The following is a 14,598-nucleotide window of genomic DNA, read 5'->3' as shown; positions in this document are numbered from 1 at the left end:
CTCTTAACATAATATTTTATCCCCCTTCAAGCTAAGTGGTAGATTTGATGTCTAAGGAAAGTGTGGAGGAAGAACATCTCAAACGTTCAATTTTCTTTTTTCTGTAGCTATGTTGACTTTCCCTTCACCACAATGCTTCTAGCTGCCAGGGACTAGAAACTTCTCCCTATAGTCCCAAAGGTACCTGAATTCTGACCTCTAGCAATACTTTATATTGCTGGTTGATTCTTTGCATGTGGAAATTAGAGAATAGACTATACCCAATGTCCTCCACTCTGACTTATCTTGATAAACAGCCTTTGAGTTCCTGTTTGAGTTGTCATTTACTTTGTTTTTTTGTTTGTTTGTTTGTTTGTTTGTTTTTTTTGCCTCTATAAACATCATTATGAGTCTGAAGCCAGGAAAATCTAAATTTAAATTTGGCCTCATTAGACACTTCCTAGCTATGACTGTTGGCAAGTCATTTGACCTTTTTTAAATTTTTAAAGTTTAAATGTTTAGAATTAGCTATTTTAAATAATTGTTTTTAATTTTTAAATTTAAAAAATAGTTTACCTCAGTTTCCTTATCTGTAAAATGAGAATAATAGGAGTAATGAGATAGGTGAAGCTTTCTCAAGAAGTCTATGAGACCAGACCTAAGCCACATGATCCCTATTCCCAGAGGTCTGCAGAGCCAGAAAGAAGGTCAGATCTTGAAGCCAGGTTGTAGGAAGTCGCATGATCTCTAGACCTAGAGATTACTAAAGGCCAAGACCCTAGGTCAATGACAGGAAGTGATGTGACCACAGGAAGCAGATAACATTGGTGACCATGAGTCAATGATGATTACTTCTTCTTAGTCAATCCAATGAAAAGACTTAGGTCTTTTGCTATTTAACCAGCTTTACTGCTTCTGGCTTGTCAGGTCAAGCACATGTTGGGAGCAGAGATGCTTCCCAGGTGTGTGACTGGGCCTCTCCCTGCAGGGACTAAATAAATACTTTTTCTTTGTAGCTGAAGATGTCTCTGAATAGTCAATTTGAGGAAGGGGATCTAGCACTCATCCCACACAGTATCTACCTTCCCAGATTTCTGTGAGGATCAAATGAGATAATTGTAAATTGCTTAACATAGTGCCTGGCAATTAGTAAGTGCTGTATAAATGTTAGCTATTTGTTATCAGTTATCAAAAAGGAACAACCACCTGCTTTTGGTGAGCTCCAGTAAGTCTGCCCACTAATCAACATCACAATGGTCATTTTGTGTAAATATTCTAAAGAAAAGAGGAAAATGTTTGATATAAGAGATACATTTTCTCCATTTTTTAAAAATCAGTTTTAAACAATAAAAAAGACCCACTTAAAGACATCAATGGAAACTTGATATAACTTGCTCTGTGACTCCTACCAGTTCTTCAATGCACATTCAAAAGGATACAATTTTCTTATATAAAGTTGTGGTAGTGTGCACAAAAATCCCCCTCTTTTTCTGCCTTTTATATTATTTCATAAAGTTTTCCATGTTTCTGTAGGTTTTTTACCTCCATTCTTCCTAATGTCATGATAATGAATAAATATTTCCATCACATATCCATAATTGATGAATATTAGATTCTATTTTGGTATATATATATATATATATATATATATATATGTTTCATAAATACATGCATATATCTAATTGTTCTTTTTTAAAAATCAATTTTATTGGCTTTATTTGGACATAATTGCCCAGATTTCCCTCATATTCTTTTCTTTTCCCTTTCCAGAGAGCCATCCCTTATAACAAAGAACTTTTTAAAAAGATGAAGAAAGTATTTTTGCCATGAATTGGGAGATGGGACACTCTTTTCTGTTTTTCATTCTGAACATATCAGGCTTTTTATATATTTTCTACTATATATTTGATTTAGTGGACAAACAATTCAGCAAATTGCCCCATTCCACACAAAAAACTGCAGTGTGACAGACACACTCAATTCACCCCTATGTTATCCTCAGCTTTATACCTAGCTATTTCTATAAACAGAAACTAAAAACATACCAAATTAACCCCCTGCACCAATATAGCATCTTTTGTTCCACAGCTTGCTTGCTGGCAATCGAGCTGCACTCTATTATGTGATTAACTTTAGGTGCTATGTATATGCAAGAAATTTATTATTGTCCAATTCAAACACTGGATTCCTACCACATTTACATTTTCAATTCCTGGCAAATGGCCCCATTGGGGACCTGGTATATTGTTCTCTTTATTACATTTCAGTCCCTGCTTCACAAAATAGTTCAAAAAGGACCCCCTAATTTGGCAATTCCCAAAGTTCATCCCACACCAAACATCACATCAGCGTGGAAAATTCTCTCTAGAGAAAGTCCAGTTACTTTATGTCTCTTCTCTATTTGTTTAAAGTAAAGGTACATCACACATGGATGGTACAAAGCAAGACATTTTCCAAGGCTGAAAGAGTTGAAAACAACAGCTCCCGAATCTTTTGCAACAAGAGTTTCAGAAGCAGTTTGGCGTCTGAACCTTAACACGCAAACTTTTTACACTGTTTAATGGAAGAAAAATATCAAAAAGGCAAGTCATCCATATTAACCAGGATGTTATTACTGAATTACACTGGTAAGTGTTAAATCATTCTGTTGAGATATTTGACAGCTTTACTGTGCCCAACAGTTAGAAATAGTGTCACGGCATACTTGCCAAACACCATCAATTTAGCATAGTTTTCTCCATTTGTCAGGGAAAAGGAATCAGACAGGGCTAAACAAAGCGCAGCTTAACACAGCATAGTATATTGCTTGTCTCACAACGAAAAAGACAAGATTGACTGAACCACTAGGTGATTTTCTTTTGAACAACACTACGTATAAAACCACAAGCAATTCTGAATACATTTAATTGCAAAGTCAGAAAAATTAAGATGTTGAAAAAAATTTTACATTACACACAATGTTCCACACAAATGGATCCCAACATCTGCAGAGTTGCAGGGAGAGATATCTTCTCTATCTCTTCTTTGGGTCTAAGGATATTCTTTGTAATTTTGCAATATTCACCTTTTTATCACTTTATGTTTATTTTTCCTTCTGGTCACAATATGGTCATTATGTAAATTGTTTTCCTAGGTCTATTTGTTTTACTTTGCATCAGTTTTCATGCTTCTCAGTTTTCACCATGTTCATATAATACACTAACATTTTATTACATTCATGTACCTCAGTCTGGTTAACCGTTCCCCAATCAATGAGCAAGCTATTTGTATCCAATACTTTGCTACTACTTAAAGAAAGTACTGCTATAAATATTTTGGTATATATGAAGCATTACTCTTTGTCAATTATCTTGGGATATATACCTATTTACTATTATATTTTAAAATAACTATAAACATTTTGGAAATAGCTTTTTTCCTTTTTAATTATTATTTTCTTAGGATTCTAGCATTTTTTCCTAGCAAATTATTTATTTTTTAATACATATTACTTATAAACCATATCGGGAGAGAAAAATTAGAACAAAGAGGAAAAACTATAAGAGAGAAAAAAAAACAAAAAAGAATTCAATATAGCATGTGTTGATTTACATTCAGTCTCCTTAGTCGTCTTCTGGATGTAGATGGCATTTTCTGTCAAAAGTCTATTGGAATTGCTTTTGATCACTGAACTACTGAGAAGAATCAAGTCTTTCATAATTGATCATCACATATTTTTGCTGTTACTGTATACAATGTATTCCTGGTTCTGCTTGTTTCACTCAGCATTAATTCATGTAAATCTTTCCAGGCCTTTCTAAAATCAACTTGTTCATTATTTTTTTATAGAACAATAATATTCCATTATTTTCATACACCACAACTTGTTCAGTCATTCCCCAATTGATGGGCATCTACTCATTTTCCAATTCTTTGCTACCACAAAAAGAGCTGCTACAAACATTTTTGCACATGTGAGTTCTTTTCCTTCCTTTAAGATTTCCTTGGAATACAGACCCAGTTTGTTGGGTCATTGCTGGGTCAAAATGCAGTTTTATGATCCTTTGGGCATATTTCCAAATTGCTCTCCAGAATGGTTGGATTCCTTCACAATTCCACCAACAATGCATTAGTGTCCCAGTTTTCCCACATCCCCTCCAACATTTATCATTATTCTTTCCTATCATCTTAGCCAATCTGAGAGGTGTGAGCTGGTACCTCAAGAGTTGTTTCCATTTGTATTTCTATATTTTTTCCTATAACTATAGATGGCTTTAATTTCATCATATGAAAATTGTCATTTTGATTCTGACTGCAAATGACTCAAAGCCTGTAAGGATAGCTATCACAGAATGATAGAATCCGAAAAGATCTTGAAAAATTTAGAATACCAAGTTAAATCTAACTAGATGAAATTTAATAGAGATAAACTTAGTCTTTGGGTAAAAAAAAATCAACTTCCAAGGTGACACAGTGGATTGCTGTCTGTGAAGTCATGAGGACCTGAGTTCAAATCCGACCTCAAACACTTAACACTTCCTAGCTGAGTGATCCTGGGCACCTCACTCTCCTCATCTGTAAAATGAGTTGGAAAAGGAAATGACAGAGCACTCTAATATCTTTGCCAGGAAACCATAGTCCACAGAGTTGCAAACAGACCCTTCTGAACAATTGAATGATAAAAGTCCTGTCCTGGTCAGAGCATATCTTGAGAATTGTGTTCAACTCTGTGTAACCAACCTAGGAAGAACAGATAAGAATCCACAGGAAGGAAATCTGGCATGAAAAAGGACTTGAGTCCATTCTATATAAGAATTCCTATATAACAATTACCTAATTGGGAATGTGGAGGTCAAAAAAATAATTGAAGGTATGTCATGTGAAAGAGCAATTAACCTTGCATTGTTTAGCTCCAGAGGAAATAGCCAAGAATAATGGGCAGAAGTTGCAGAGAGGCAAATATAAAGTTGATGTTGAAAAAATATTATCCTAATGGCAAATATCTGTATTATAGCATTCATTCTTGTGATGGTTTTCTGGAGGCAGCCTTAGTCTCAGTTGAAATAATTAATTACTCCAAAATGCAGCCAGCTGGTAAAAATGCAAACGTTTATTTCTCCTTCCAAATTAGCCCGGTTAGTTGAGGCCTAACTCTCTGCTTGAGCTCTTGCAGCTTTGTCCTTGGCTTCTGCCTCTGCTTTCTTCAGCCTCCAGTCAGCACCAAGTTGGAAGATGCAATGAATCTCTCTGTACCTCCAGTAAGTCCCCAAGAACCAAGAGCTCCCTCTATATATGTGATCTCCCAAAGGTTAACTCTGCCTTCTGGAGGGAGAGGGATTCTGGGTTATCTCCCAGAGTGCAAAACCCTAACCCTGAACTCTCCCAAACATGTGAACTCCATTGAGTACTTAGATACTTATGAGCTCTCTAAAGGTTCTATCAGTTCCACCTAATACCTTGTTTCAAGTTCTGGCCCAAAATATCTCTTTCTAAGATCAAATCAACTCCAGTGGCTTAACACTTTCTAAAGATTTCAACACATTCTCTCTCTCTGGGCTTTCTTTCAGTCTGCTCTCGCACTGACGGGTCTGGGTCCTCAGAGAAGTACTACCACCATAAAGGAATAATTCAAACTTTCTCAGATTCCTTTTGTTGGTATTCATTCATTTTTGTTGTGTCCCAATTTTCATGAGCCCTTTTGGAGTTTTCTTGGAAAAGATATTAGATTGGTTTGTCATTTCCTTCTTCAGCTAATTTTACAGAAGAGAAACCTTTGGCAAACAGGGTTAAGTAACTTGGTCCAGGGTCACCCAGCTTGTAAGTGTTTGAAGAAAGATTTGAATTCAGGTTAGATGAGTTTTCCTGTCTCCACATCCAACATGCTATCCACTGCACTAACTATCTTTGTTATGGGGGGATTATAACTCCCCCACGTAATTTGCCACTCTACATCCTGAACTCCCACCAGTGTGTTTTCCATCTTCTAGTTGTTGTTTGTCCTTTGTTTGAAGAGGACCATGACATCAGGGAGGTGATGCCATGACATGCGAATTGGATTTAAATGAAGGAGGGCATGGCCCTGGATGCAATGGGTGACTGGTCTTTTTAACCTAAGATCTTCATCAGGTTTCATTTTGACTGAGGCTGTACCCATTCAGTGATTAAGGCTCAGTAGCAATTCTCCTCTTTAGCCTACTACAAAAAAATCTAAATAAATAAATGAATGAATCTGGGAAGGGAAGACTCCCAGGGTTTCCGCTAAAGCAGGAATAATTGCTGTTACATTCAATCTGTTACACAAACAATGACCAAATGGGGCTTGGCCTATGACCTATTGCTGACCAAAATGAGTCAGAATATCATTAACTCTTAAGCATAAAACATTTACTTAATGATAAGACAAAAACAATAGTAATAATATCATAGTTACTCAATAAAGATAAAAATAAGAATAATCAATACATAAACCTGGATCACATTCTTCTATCAATAATTCATGGGGCAGAGTAGACAGAGACAGAAATCTAGCAGGGAAAGACATAATTTATGACATTACAAGTATTCAAAGTATCTCACAGTTCTGGACCATAGGGATTAATGTCTTTGATCCTTTCAGTATCAATTTGCATCTCAAGCATCTGACCCTTTCTACTCTCCTACTGGGAACTCTTGAACTGATGAAGTAGTGATAAGCATTTTAAACTCACCATCTTCTTTAAAGAGCTTCTAAGGAAGTATCATGGTTCCTTTAAGCCAGAAAACTACAAAGCTTCTTATAGTGATTCTCTGGGCAATACAGAGGAACTTAACTAACTCCTCACTCAACATGAAGTTGATTTGTCAAATATGTTTTCAATCTCTGCCTACAGCAAAGCTCTTAGGCTGGCATGCTAGGCAGTGCAAACAAAGACTAAACAGGGAGGCAGTCCTTTAGTCAACCAAATGCTGATTTGTCTAATTATATGCATGTAAATTCTAACAGCAAAGTATAGACAAATCAAATATCCATCAAATCAGAAATGATGGAAAATAACCGATACCTTTGAAGAGGTTTATCTTTTATGGTGTCAAATTTAAAAAGAGGGCTATTAAATCATGCTTGGGGATCTCTGCAGTCCACATTTTGACTTAGTTTTAAAATGAAATGTTTCATTATATTTTTGTTTCTTTTGTTAAATATTTTCCATTTACATTTTAATCAGATTTCAACCACACTTGGGAACTCTCCTTCTTCCCTCAATGTTCTGGTTTTGATTACTTCACTCTGCATCAATTCGTATGTCTTCCTAAATTTCTTAAACATGTTTGATACCTCTGCTGTATGTAGTACTGAATTTCAGTTACCTTCCAATGAGCTTCATCCTCTCTCCAGTCAAACAATATATTCCAACAAATTGCTAAAATTTTCCTGTAAACTGATTATCCTGTTTAATAAGTTACCTCCAATTGATCCTTCCATTGTTTCTTCAACTTCTTTCTGGGTAACTCAGCACTTCTACTAACCCAAATCAGACTCTCTTGATGATTAATGATTCATCACTTCCTTCCATGGTAAATTCACAAAATTTCAGTCAGTTCTCAAACTGTTTATTCAGTCATCGCCCAATCTTCACACACTTATCTTATTTATCATTTTGTGAGTTACTTTCTCAAGCTCTAAAATGCAGATGAGTTAAGGGAACACAGTGCCCTACAGCTTGTCATATCTCTGTCCTCAAACAGATCCTCTCAATTTCTCTTTCCAACAATCTGTTATTTCTTTTCACAGTTTATTTGAAAACTAGGTTTTTTTACATTCAAATTTTATCACTTTTTCATAAAACTTCTTTTTTTTTTTTTTTGCCCCTTATACAACCAAGCTGTTTATATATGAAAATGCTAGTACCTTACAATTGTCACAAGTTGATTTAATTATTTTTCTTTAGATAAAAATGTATTTTCTACCTCTTTCAGGAACCAATCTGCTCCCATAGGAAAAGAGTAGTACCTTATATGACAATTAGAGGGCTCCCAAAAGTAGAATGAGTTGCTTAGGAGCAAGGTATAATATTTCCCCTAATTAGAGTTCTTCAAAATGTCCTCTTTTAGCTATATTATACTAGGCATTCTCTTAGGATACAGGATAAACCAAGTGTCCAATTTATCTAAATTCACTTTTTCTTATCAGGTGCTTTTTTTCTCTTTTGCAGATTTAGAAGGAATAAAGAAATTTCTCTATCTTAAATCAATGCTGCTGCAATGACTCTTATTGTTAACATGAGAATTGTAGGAAATAAACTTCAGCTTGAACTGGCTAAAATAATCTATTTACTGATTTCCTGAAGAAAATATCCACTAAAGTTTAGAAAGAAATCTGCTTTTCTCGTCTAGTAAGGGCTTTTAGACAGTTAAGAATGATGACAAATCTTGAAATCCTGAGTTCCTCCATGTCATTGCCAGAAGTTAGGGCAAATGGAGAAAAGTAAGAAGACTGAAATTCTTGAAGTTCTCATTTTGTTCAGAGATTTGACAGGTAAAAACTGCAAAACAAAGTCGTTTAATGAGCTTCTATTTCCTCATCTTTAAAATAGATATAATAATATCTTTATTATCTATCTTACAGGGAGGGTGTGAGGAATATGCTTTGTAAACTTTTTTTTTTTTTTTTTTGCTGAGGCAATTGGGGTTAAGTGACTTGCCCAGGATCACATACTCAGGAAATGTGTCTGAGGTCACCTTTGAACTCAAGTCCTCCTGACTTCAGAGCTGGTGCTCTGCTTTGTAAACTTTGAAGAGCTACATAAACAAAATATTTCAAGATAAGGAACTCTAAATCTAATTTCAAGTATTCTAAACTCAAACATTCTTGTCTAAGGCTCCCTCATTTTACATTCTGATTCAAGATAGTGGTGGCTTTGGAATTAAGAAAAGATGAAAGCCTACAAAAGGGAGGTAAAAGTGGAAATTCAGAAACTTCAACTCTTGTTTCTTCTCTTGGATTGTGTAAATTTGAATTCTAACAAATGAAAAAGCACAATATCACCCAGATGATGATCCAGCCCCAAATCATTCAAGCAGAATAAAGCAAAACAGTCTGTTTTCCTAGGCAGAGACCTCACCTGGGCCCTGACTCAATTTAGAAAGAAAAACAATATAAAAGGAAAACCTAGATGTTGGAATTAAATATCCTCTCTCTGTATTTCCAAATAAAGTCATGTAGAGGGTTTACTTCACTAATGAAGATGTCTAAAAAGCCTTGTAAATTAAAAAGAAAATCCAAAATTAATGGAGCACTAAAATAAGAGTCACAGGCACCTCTCCCTCCATGTTGTTGTTCAGTCATTTTCAGTCTTGTCCAAATCTTCATGTCTATTTATTGGAAGTGGTCTTGGCAAAGATGCTAGAGTAATTTGCTATTTCCTTTTCCAGTTCATTTTACAGATGAGGAAACTGAAGCAAATGGGGTTAAGTGACTTGCCCAGGGTCTGAGCTAGTAGGTATCTGAGGCCAAATTTGAATTTAGGTCTTCCTAATTTCAGGCCAGAGACTATTCACTGTGGCACTCCCTCAATGGTGCTCCATAATGTCCTACCTTTCTGTAGCTTTAACCTATATAAAGTACTGAACATTTTAAGATATGAAAAATCCAGAATTGAAAGGAAATCCATTAGGAAGTACTGATTTACATTTTAGAAAATTTTATAGAAAGATCTGCAATAAACTCTTTAAATACTGACAAAAGTCCCATTTCTAATGGTTCACTGTGGTGTAAGTGATCCTGAATTTGATAAGGAAAAGCCAGTGAAACACAAACTTTAAGTAGTTTCTACCAGTATGGACTTTTGATTAACTTGAGTCCACCAGTCAACCTGATGAGATTAAAAAGAGTAGGCATTTGTTGGTAGGGTATCTTTAATCCTGGGTCTAAAATTAGACTGTAGTCCTGGGGGCAGAGTTGAGGGAGCATTCTGGACTGTGGGATATGTACATCTTAAGGGGGCTTATTTAGAATATGAGATTCTCATTACTAATTAATTGATCCCAAGTACATAATTTTTTGGGGGAGAGCCCCACATATTGTGCAACTTCTCTGAGTAATATTATTTATATTTATTATATTATGTGATATATTTACATTTATATATGTGTGCAATATCATGTATACACAAATTAGATATATATAATGTCCAGGCTAGCTCTCTGGAGGATCTCAGGTTCAGTCAGTCAGGATCATCAAAGTCCTTGGTCTTCAGGGGGAGAAGTGAAGGAGGCAGGCAAGCTTCCACATGACTTGGCAAAGATGAATCCTGGACTCTGGAGTCCAGAGCCTGAAATCTCTCTCCTTCTTGTCCTTTGGCAGAGCAACTCTGACTCTCTCCCTCAGCCCTCCAATGCTTGCCTACAGTTACCTCACCACCACACATTCAGCAAGCACCAATGCTGAGGAGAGCCAACACCTCCTCATCTTATCTAAATATATGTACATAGAACCATTATCTCACACTGAATAGGTAATTAGCCTTAAGTGCTCTGCTGACTGATTCAAGCACACCTTTTCAGAGTTTCAGCCCTCTACAGACATATATACAACTATATCTATATTTGTATAAAAATAAAACTAATGTATTCATCCTGGCATGATATAAATTGGTACAAGTTACCTAGACCTCCATTTGGATTTCTCTACTGCAGGGCTACAATATTGAATTAACACTTAGGAACTCACTGAAGAAATTTTTTATCTACAATCTTTGAGTTGCCTTATGTGCTAGAGTTCCTTATTGGAAAAATGATTCCAAATTCTTCTGTTGAAGATATTGATGAGAATTCAGAGCATGTAACTTTATCAAAATGGTACATTCCATATTCACCTTATTACTTTGCTAAAAATACATAGAAAATTCTTTATTGATATAATGGGCATTGGTCAAATGCACAGTCTTTATCAATTTGCTCAGTTGACACAACCTGCCACTTCTCCACATGGATCACATTAGAAAGAAGGCTTCCAGAAGAATCATGATTACTTTTGGAAGACTCTTTTTTGATTGGCTGTGTAGCTAGAATCTTCAAAAGGGCCTGAATTAACTTTGGCCAGTCTTTTGCTTCTTTCACTTGGGGAATGTTGGTGATTCTCTCAAGCATCCTATTGTATGGTAAAGGGAAAAATCTTAGGGCCAGAATTCTTTTCCTTCAAAGGCTATATGGTACCCAAGAATCAGGAACTCCTTGGCCTATTCATTCTTACCTATTCTAGGTACAGGAAGTAAAATCTCCAACCACAAGAAAGAGCCACAGGAATCAAAAAGTTGGAGTCTATGATGAGTATTACATCCAAGTCAACATTAATGTCCCAAGGAAGAAGGAGTAGTGGCTTTCAGAGTCACCTTCTGGATCCAAGCTAGTAAAAACAAGGACTCCTCCGGGAGTGAAGTTGCCTTTAGATGTGAATTCGGTGAGGTCATTGCTAAATAGGGAATGAGCTAAATTTTGAACTTATTCCTCCAGAGACTGAAGTAGTATAGGGGAAAGTTTGCCCCAGGAGATGGGGAAACAGTGTCTGTTTTTGCTATATCTAGCCTTTGTATAAGTTATTCAATATTAAATTGAACAAGGCACTAGTCCTTGGCCCCTAAGTAGGAGTTTGAGCTAATGGTAGCAGAAAATAGAGATATCCTAAAAAACTTATCCAGTAAATTTTATAAGGTACCTGGCCTGGCCCTGAAAAAGTGAGGTCAGAATTTATATGTTACACTAGGGCTGGCTTCAAGAGAATTTGCAACCAAGAATCAGGAATAAGTAAGAATGGACTCTGGTTAAAAGAGCAAAAAGAGTTCCCTTTTGGTCTCTAAAAGCAAGTGTGAATTGGCTCAAACCCTTTTTGTCTTTGTGCACTTTTTTTGTCTTAACTGGAACTGGAATATAGCAAGAAGGTAGTAAGAGACTTTCTACCTTCTACCATCCCAACAGGAATTAAAAAATGGCAATGCGAGAGATTTCTCTTGCCATATATTTACATGGCCAAAAGCCTGTGCTTGCCATAAGTTGAGCTTGATAGTGGATCCTTCCAGTCTTGTAATTCTGCATATGAGAATTCCAAAATTCTGGAATTTTGAAGAAAGAAAGAGTTCTCAAGATAAGTATTAGGCTCCTTGAAGAAGACACCCTCAGCCTTGCCATGGAGAGCCAAAAGATTGGAATTCTGCTGTGTGGTACGGCAAACTCTAATTCAAAAATACTCAGAGATATCTCAAAGTAAAGAATAGAAGTTTTATTAGGACCTTATGAGAAATGGATGGTCCTCTCACTGAAGTCCCAAAGGGAGGAGGTTGTGGTCACAGAAATTAAAGGCAATTATAATAGTCATAACCCACAAGAATCCATAACCCTCCTCCCCTTATCCAGTTAATTTTTACTGCCTATTTAGATGAAAATAGCACAGGTTTGTTAAATTCTAGCCAAGCTGACATAGTTGGCTTATTGCAGATATGTTTACCTGAATTTATGGTGGTCAGTTTCACAAGGTTTACAAATGTTTGCAGGTATGTTTGCCTAAATTTATGAGTTTATGATGGTCAGCCTTACAAGGTTTACAAATGTTTACTTTGAGCTAGTATGAGCATTCTATTATAAGGTTTATACAAAGGATTTCATTTTCCAAACCCATCAGATCTTCATAAACTAAATTCAGGTTATAGGTTCAATCTACCTTAGTTAATAGTTTTATGAGAAACCATATAATCCCTCACAAAAAGGAGATTTATTTAGAGGTAAGTAATCCATTAAACTAGAATAATTAAGGAGACCTAGTTTAACTCAGGCTTCCTCAATCAACAAATAGAGATTAGCCAGTTTGTAGACTTCTTGAATATCTCCAGACCATTAAATAGTCAGATTTTTCTCTAACTAGTTATCTCTTAAATGTTCTCTCTTGGAAAGTCTTTGTTCTTCTTCCCAGAACCTAATGATTAACAGACCTTTAGGGCTAAATCTGGAAATATCAAGTGATTATTCTGAGAAGTCCTCAGTTTCCCGTTTCACTCACTGCTAACCCTGCTCTTACTGTGAATTTTTCATACAATACAGATACAATTCTAAAAGGAATTTGGTTTAGTGACCTCATCCTCCACCCTCCCACTTCCCCAAAAAAGTGTTCTATCTTCCAGCGTTGTGGGGAGTTTTAATCTGTAAGAAAAATCACTGGGGCAAAGCTCTGAATCAATGGCACTTTATTAAAGAGTCCATGGTCCCCTCTAATGAAGTGAGCCTCGGATCGTCCTCATGATCTGAGAAGCTCATGGTCACCAGGACCTTTTTTCAATAGGTTTGATATCCAAATATGCAAAAGAAGTATGGTAAAGTACAGGGTCTCAATGGTTGATAAATTTTGCTCTTGAGAAACAAAAATGGTATATTAGTTGATATCAGCAGGTATATCAATAGGCCTGTTGAATCACAGGGATTCTCCACTAAGTGGTCATAAAATGATCACCTGCTTGTTTTGGACTAGAAAGAGTGATCCAGAGATACAAAAATAAATTGGGGATTTTCCAAAGAATTAAGGCATCCTACCTATGCTGGCTCTCCTATGGAATTTGAGACCCATAACTAAGCTGCTTTATTTGACAGATGATTGTGGATTAACTCCTGATGGGAGCAGTGAGCCAAAGAAAGATAATGACCCTTTGGGGTCAATCGCAAACCTGGACAGAGTTTCTTGGGCATAAAAGGATTAATAATTATTTTTTGTCTAGATCTATAATTTCATGTTGTGGAATTCTTGGTGTGGAAATTCCTCAGCAATTGTAGAATAGCTACTCATCTGTAATTTATGCTTTAAAATGCTTGAGGCACTGAAAAGATTAAGATTAAGCATTTTGCCTGGGGTCACATTGCCAGGTTGTGTTTGAGGCCAATCTTCTGATTTTTGGTCAAGTCTTTGAGCTACCATACTATTTTTCCTAATAAATTCTCTCAAACTAGAAAAATTTGGCAGTATAGACCTGGTAATGAATTATATGTCTTTTAATTAAAAACTAACCCATAAAAATTTGAAAGGCCTGTACAGGTGAATGAATTTTTTGACTACAAGATCTCTCAAAGGCAAACTTCTAGGTAACTGGGTAAGAGGAGAAAATTTACAATCTGTGACAAAGTTGGGAGTGCCCATATCAGGCAAATCACAGTTCCTTGAAAGATTTAAAATAAATTCCTTTATTTAGCTAACATCTGTTATGTACAGCATACTACATACTTTATTTTAATGAATTGTGAATGATATATAACTTGTGGTTTTATAAACAATCTTTTTGTTGTTATTTGTGTTAATAGTTACCAAATTTAGAATTTTAGAGACATAAATGAGGTCTATCAATATTGTTAGAAAGAATGCCGGACGAGTAAACAATTTTTATGAGGAAAATATTTGGTTCTTTTAGAAGAGCAAAAATGAAGTGAATGAATGCCTTGTACTCTTAAAAAGTCAACTCCAAAAATTTGAAATTTCCATCCAGGAAAGAATTTGATCAATAATTTAATCAAGCACTTTTTTCCCCACAAGAAATTTGTAAAATAATAATAAAAAAACTTTTATGGAATTTTTTTCTAATTAAGTAATTATTCATTCAAAAGCACTTATTAATAAGTAAGGTATGATGCTGC

The sequence above is a fragment of the Sarcophilus harrisii genome, chromosome 2 (assembly GCF_902635505.1).
Source record: "Sarcophilus harrisii chromosome 2, mSarHar1.11, whole genome shotgun sequence".
In the NCBI taxonomy this organism is placed as follows: Eukaryota; Metazoa; Chordata; class Mammalia; order Dasyuromorphia; family Dasyuridae; genus Sarcophilus; species Sarcophilus harrisii.
The sequence above is the reverse complement of the archived record's forward strand: the minus strand, read 5'-3'. Positions refer to the sequence as shown.